This window comes from Castanea sativa, chromosome 4 (assembly GCF_040712315.1).
Source record: "Castanea sativa cultivar Marrone di Chiusa Pesio chromosome 4, ASM4071231v1".
NCBI classification, from domain to species: domain Eukaryota; kingdom Viridiplantae; phylum Streptophyta; class Magnoliopsida; order Fagales; family Fagaceae; genus Castanea; species Castanea sativa.
In genome coordinates this window covers 46,289,183-46,296,655 of record NC_134016.1, presented here as the reverse complement: position 1 = coordinate 46,296,655, position 7,473 = coordinate 46,289,183, and positions in this window count along the sequence as shown.

Here is a 7,473-nt window from a genome sequence, read left to right as displayed (position 1 = left end):
ACGAACACCTCGGAGCGAAGTACTCGGTTTAGATCGGCAACGTTACAGTGACTCAGACGAGGACGCACGTGCTGCTTATCTGCAAAAAAGACGTCAAAACAAACAAACCTGATTAGATTCACACAAATATTTAATAAGTTTAAGTAAATACAAATACGCGTTTTTGTGTGTGTGTTAGGAGAGGTTGTGTTGTGGGGAGATTAATCCTAACGGCGTCGCACCTGGATCCCCCCACTGAACTGGGCAGTGGAAGCCATCGTGCCAGTTCCCAGACATGATCAAGTAGTCGTCCTTCATGCCTTTGTTTGATTTGGGCAGACAGGAGATTAGCCTCACGGTGCTGGACCGAGATTTCATGTAATAACCTACCTTAGAGAGTTTGTGGGACTCATATAGGAACACGACATCGTGCCATGTGAGGTTTAAACCCATCTGCTCGTTTAGAGCATCTACACTACCTAGAACTCTAAAAACGTTTGGAAGGCATTGGTCGGGGCACAACCGGTGGTTGCGAAGATACTCCCTCATTACGGGTTTCATTGGAAGGGTCATCCCACCCTCTATGAAGGCTATCATAGGGATGATAACCTCTCCCTCTTTCCTAGAACCGGCCACGGCTGTTGCCGGGCAGTATTCTAGCCCTACGTCGCTGGGAATATGGTATTTAGCTCTAAAGCCTTCCATCCCAGCGGCGGTATCAACTAGACACTTAAATTTTCCCATTACAGAAAGACGATAGACTAAACTTTAAAAGGGAGAGTGTTTGTATTGGTAGCCGAGGACAAATATCGAGGAGAAGAGGTTAAGAATAGGAGCAAGAACTTACAAGGTTGAAGGTGTGCAAATCTCCACGGTTTTCTGCAAGGTAAGGTATGATGACTGATGTCTTGATGGGATTACCCCCTGAGGAATTAAATGAAGGCGCGGGTTCCCGAAGCGTCACGACGTGCGAAAAGGCGGCCTCGAAATTATGTCTGTCCCGCCTAAAATTTTGTGGAGTAATGAGAACCGTTGGATGCCCATCTCACCGTTGAACGTGGGAGACAAAGAGTAACTTACAGTAATAAATGCGCGCGTTTTCGAAAATAAAACCGCCAAGTGTCATCTTCTGGGACGCGAAACGATTTCCACACGTGCCATCACTTATAAAGTGTGTAGAGCAGGTTCTCGTCAGATCAAAACCCTATTTTTCTCCTCGGACGTTGAAAATTAGAGTTTTGAGGGGCTATTGTGGGGGGGTAAAAAGATCCTGATGGGAACATGGGCCTTTTGGGCCGTGTTAAGGAGGGCCGACCTGACCCTGGGTTTAGAAGTTGTTAATACTATGGGTCGGCCCATGCGCCGAGGATCCGAGGACCCAGCCGAGGGTGAGCTTACCCTCGGGTGAGCACCGAAGAACTCGGGATTTCATAGTAAAGGTTAGGGGATGGCACAGTTAAGGCCAATGGTTAAAAGGGGGAAACCCTAGAATGCCCCAGAAGCACCGGTGTTGAAGAAATGTCAAAGATAAAGGCTGCTACCTCCACATTAAAGACCCTGCACCTACCACCCTGGCCGCATTAATGGGGAGGTGACACTTGAACAGTGAAAGGGAAACTTCTAGTTACTGTTCAAAGGCACTAAGAAAAGAAATATCTAGGCTAAGGGAGGGGTTGGGGCAGCACGTGTAGAAAGTATTAAAAGAAAAGAGTATTTAAGGGAGGACCTAGAACAGAAAGAAGGAGGACTTTTTGTAACCTAACAAGAAAAAAAAGACAAAGAGAGAGAGAGATAATATAATAACAGCTCTCGGCTTACGTCCGAGGAGACCTATTTACGTTACTCCTTACTGTTCCCAAATACCGCCAATCTTTAGTTTGTCATTTAATCTTCACTCACTTCTAACCTGGGTTTCAAGCCCACTCTCTACAAATTTTTATTGTTTAAGGCTCATTGGGCCTGAGCCCATAACTGTTCTTGGGTCCAGGTGCAATTGTGCACTTACAATAGTAATGCTAAGCTAAAATTGCTAAAATTTATATCTATTCCTTTTTATTATCAATATTGAATTCAGTCCCTTATTTATGGGCATATCTAAACTTTTTTTGTTTTTTGTTTTGATTTTTTGTTTTTAGTGAAGTATAGAAAAAGAATACTTAATTTTTAAACAATTCATTTATCAATTTTTTTTTAAGAAATAATTATAACATGCTGCTAACTCTGCAACTCGAATCCTTTCGCCCTAGACCCCCAAGCATTTTGTACATAGGGAGGTGCCAATTCAACTACAAGGTCTTTGGCCATTTATCAAAACTTTTATTTACACCTCTTTCCTCAATTGTTTCTTATATTTTTTTAAGAGAAAATTTTGATTTATTGATGAGAATTATCTACTTATCTTTAATCCTAAAATTTAGCCCCTTACTACACATCCATAACAAAGTCTCACATTTTCTTTTGTCTTACTTTTTTTTTTTGTTAAAGGAAAGGCTCTAGGATCCACATTTTTTAATTTTGTACACATTTGCAAAATTTGTACAATATTTTCCATTTTTTTGTGCAAATGTATATAATATTTGCCACTTTTTATGTGTCTACAATATAAACTTAAATTGTAAGTACAAAGTAAACATAGAAAGATCCTTAAAAAAACAAAAACAAAAACAAAGCTTAAATCAATTGCGTACTTGAAAAAAAAAAAGTATAAGTACAACTCACCAATTGAATAAACCAAAAATACTATTCATAGAATATTGGCTCCTTTTATATAATTAATAGATAATAAAAATAGAAATAGACAGATATATGAGACTGAAGATTTTTCACCACCATTCTCCAAATCCTAGCCGTTGATTTGTATGTACCGGAACAGAGTTTGATAGGCCGCTGTTCCTGTGTTCATGTCCTTTGGTCTCAGACTCTCAGTACTAATTAGATAAGATGCATGCTTTCTGCACAACTCAGTAGGTAGTCAAATGGTTCAGTACTACTCACTACTCAGATCTCATAATGACTAATAAGTATTTGTTTAACGGGTAATTATGTTGGAGACTGATATGCTAATTAAGCTGAATTGGGTAGTTAAAGGAACTTATAATTACTCAACATTAGTGATTCACCGCATTTGGATCAACTAGAAAAATGGGATTCACATTAGCAAATCTGAAGGAGGTAGTAATTTGTTAATTTGCTGTTACGTAATTCCAAGCAACCAATAAAATATAATAAAAATCTCTTCAGAATGGTGTGCTATAAACTGCAGGTCATAGAGGATTTCGTTGTTTTGTGTATAATTGTCCTTCGCCGATTGATGTTTGTTGGTATATGTTTCTTGTATAATTTGAAGCTGTTGGGTCGTTTGACTCTGATGTAATATATTGGTGGTTTTGGCTTGCATCCTAGCTATGCAACTTGTCTTTGTTTGATTGTAAAACTCCCTTTTTCTTACCCAGGTGAATTTAATCTCAAATCCCTTATATGATGAACAAAAAATAAAATAAAATAATTTACAGGTTGAAGTAATATAATCGTGTAACTTAGCTCAAAAAAAAAAAATTCATGTAACTTGTTAAGTAATTTAAACAAGTTACATGATTATTAAATAAGTTATATGGACAATTATCTTATTGCTAGAGATTGGCAACTTTTTCTTTACTGATTTGAAAGAAATTAAATTTTATCCATTCGATATTTTGTAATCTTTGAATTTGCATGGAGAGTTTCTACATATTCATATATTTATATATATGATTGGGATAATAATTTCTAGTTTTTATTATCAACGTTTCATAAATTTCAAAATTATCATGTTCAAATGGATTTTCTTAAAAACACAAATTAAGAATTTTTATATATAAAAAAGACATGATTAAAAAGAAAATTGAAAAAAATCAAGGCGTAACACTTTCCTTAAATATATTTAACACCATTTTCTACATCTCAATCATATATAGTTTTTGTAAGAATAGGAAGACCGAACAAGTGTATTGGGCCGTGGACCGTGCTCTAGAATAGACAAAAGCCCAAGGATGGTCAAAGGGTTTATTAAGTTTGTGTCAATGGGCTGAGGATAAAGGAATAGAATGATGGATTAGCTATGGTTCTCGAGGACTCAAGCCACCTCGGGAGAGCTTTAGGGAAGGATAAGTTTTAGGTAAGGTAACATAGCTAAGTCAATAATAAAAGAAGAAATATTTGGAAAAAATGCTGTTACCACCACATTAAATGCATTGCATTAAATGAACTGACTACATTTATGTAGAAATGACACCTGAATAATATCATCTCAATTCACAGCTACTCACAAAGTTTTCAGGAGGTCCTGATGGAATAAGCATCTAAAGGATTACCTACGAAATCAACAAGTGGAAGGCTACGATAGAGGGGTGAAGGGCTATATAAGAGAAAGACTACCGTAAAAAATGTGGCATGTAATTTAAAAAGGAAGAAAAAAAGAAGAACACATTGTATTTAGTTAAACTTAATAATATAGGAACATCTCATTCTCGGACACGACTGATGAACATTATTTCTATCAATTTGTTCTTTTAATCTTATTGGCTTAAACCCTATCAACTGTGGCTCATATTTAACTTGTTGACTTGTTCCCTAGAAAGACTCATTCTCTTACAAATATATTGTTTTGGGCTTATTGGGCTATCGTGCATTGTTCTTGGTGGGCTGAAGTACAATTCTAGTCCTTACCGTTATAATAATAAATAATTTATAATTTTTATACATATTGATAATTTAAGATAACTGGGGTCTTATCCTTGCTATCTTTAGACTCTTCTATTTTTACTACAGTATTAAAGGGGTATAAATTGATTTTTGAAATTTACATAGTGGGCATAATTTTTCCCTCAAGTTTCAAGTGAGTATTATTGGTTCCTCGAGTTTTATAAATGAGCACTACTAGTCTTTTTGATAATTCTCATTAGTGTTATTGCCTATGTGGCTAATATTGTAGTAATGTGACTTATTTTTAAATGATATGGCATTTTTTTACTAAACCAATATGAAACATCGGTGTTTCTGAATCGGTGTACATACTGGTAGGATAAATTCTAAGCGTACCGGCTAGTACAGTATGGAATTGTCTTCCTTAACTAGTTATCATGGTGTAAAAGTATGTTTATAGGCTTAGATCGACTTTCTCACACAAGTGTTAGTCTTCAACATTGAGTAGCAAGCGAAGATATCTTCACTCTAATTCCATTTAAGCCTAAGAAGTGTGGTCTCTCAATCAGTTATATATATGTGTTCAAGGGAGAATAATAGAGTGGCTTACACTCACATACACACCATTTTATTTTATATTCAACTCTTTTGAAATTCTGTATATTTCTCTTCTTATTTCCAACTAATTATCTAATTGAGCTAGCCTTTTGGGCCATTCAATTGGGCTTTAGTATGTGGCTTGGAGTGGTACCAAAATGGAACAAATAAGACTCTAACTCTAATGAGCTTTGGGCTTTTCTGTCAACTCTTGACAAGTCCAAAGTTACCATTAATTATATTTAATACCACTATATATATATATATATATAATTTCACTTTAGGCCTTATTAATAAATTATATCCCAATAATTTATTATACATACAATTTTTTCATAAAATATTCGTAATAATAGAAAGTCATGAATATTAATTGCCACTTTAAACATTAAGAAGTATGAGGTATAAACATTAACATATATGATATATGAATATGACATGGTGTGCTTGGATTTACCATGTCTAGATTCAGAGGAATGCCAGGATTCATGGGGGGCAGATCAAATCATAAGAGAGTATCTTCCGAGCTTTCAAATGGTATGTTAAGACTCATATGGAGACCAAAGACAGTTTTCTTGATTCAATTAAGATTAAAGCGTTTGGTTGTAGCTGTGATATCCCTGCCTCTGTTATGAATGGGAAATTTAACGGATTGTAAATTGTAATGGTGGGTTTTTTTTTTTTTTTTTTTGATAACCTGTAATGGTGGTGTTTCTATGGTTTGTGCTTGTAAGCATGATGTAACTAGTGTGGAGTTTTGAGTTTGTTGTATCTATAAGCAAGTAAAAGGGTCAAGAAAGCTGCAACCAATTCAGTCTTCTGAGATACCTACAAGCAACAGCATGCTTGGTCGCAAATCGCAATATTCATAGATAACTGAGAGTTACCTACTTAAGTCTAAAGAAGCTCTTCACTATACATTGCCATGGCACAGCAGCCAGAATCCAGTTGCTGGACAACATTGAAAAGCCCTTGCCAAACAAATGAACTAGAAACCATCAAATTCTCACTTATCAAAATCCAGCCGCTTCTCTGAACAGTGAAAAATATCAATCCTCTAACCTATTTTCCTCTGTTTCAGTGCAAAAATAAAAAATTAAACTGCAGCATTTGACATGACTTAAAAAATTTTGCAGTGATTTTTTTTTTTTTTTTTTTTTCAAAAGGAGCATTTTAACCAAGGTAACTCATACTATAAATCCTATTGATTAAAATTTTTATTAGAACCATAGAGCCATCCCACCAAGTTTGTCTTCTGACATTGAAGAGCCAATAAGAGAAGCAACCTCCCCATGCCTACATATGTTAGTAAAAGTGGTTTAGAGATTGCTTTTAGCTAATTCAGTTAAACTAATAAAAAGTAGATAATACAACATTTTTTTTGGATAGGTAGATAATACAACATTCAAATACGTTGATCGTCTTGACAAAAACTTGTGAGAGCACAATTGCATTCATGGACAACCCACTATATCGAGCAAAGAGAAAAAAGGATACTGTGATGAGAGTGAAGTTGGGGCTCCCAATCTTGCTTTGTCAGGAATAGATGCAATTATCTGCGCCACCCTAGATACAACTAGCGTTAAACGTTCACTCAAAGAATTTTTGGACTGCCAAAATTTTCTAGCCATTTGGAGCACCCCATCATTTTCCAGCAAGCAGAGTACAAGTAATCTGTCATAGTTGAATAAGATGTAAACAGATTGACTAATAATTTATTATGATGTCTTACATATTATTACAAATACCTGAACATACAATTTAATCATTAGACATTTTTTTATATATATAAGTAATCATTAAAAATTCTAAAACTTTCAGTCCTATGAGTTTGATGAAGAGGACACATGGAATTCAAATGTACCACATCAACTATATTAGGGGTAAGGGCATATATCAGATTAAACAAAAGCATGTCCTCAAGAGACATAGAGAACTATGTGTAAAACATAAAGGAAGGTGCTTGCACCAGATAACAATCTATTAGTCATAGGTCCTTTGAAATTTACAATGGCAGTATCAACATACTAATTAATATCAGGTTCTTAAAATGAGCATGATTTTCTATTTGCAAATGGGTTAAAACTGGCAACGCAAGTAGATGCAGAGCTGAAACAGTATGCTAAACAATTTTGAACTGTAGTTTGTAAAAATGAATAGCAATGATCTAGTCATGAACCATCGTGATAATAAATGTCAACAGCCAACATGAATTGA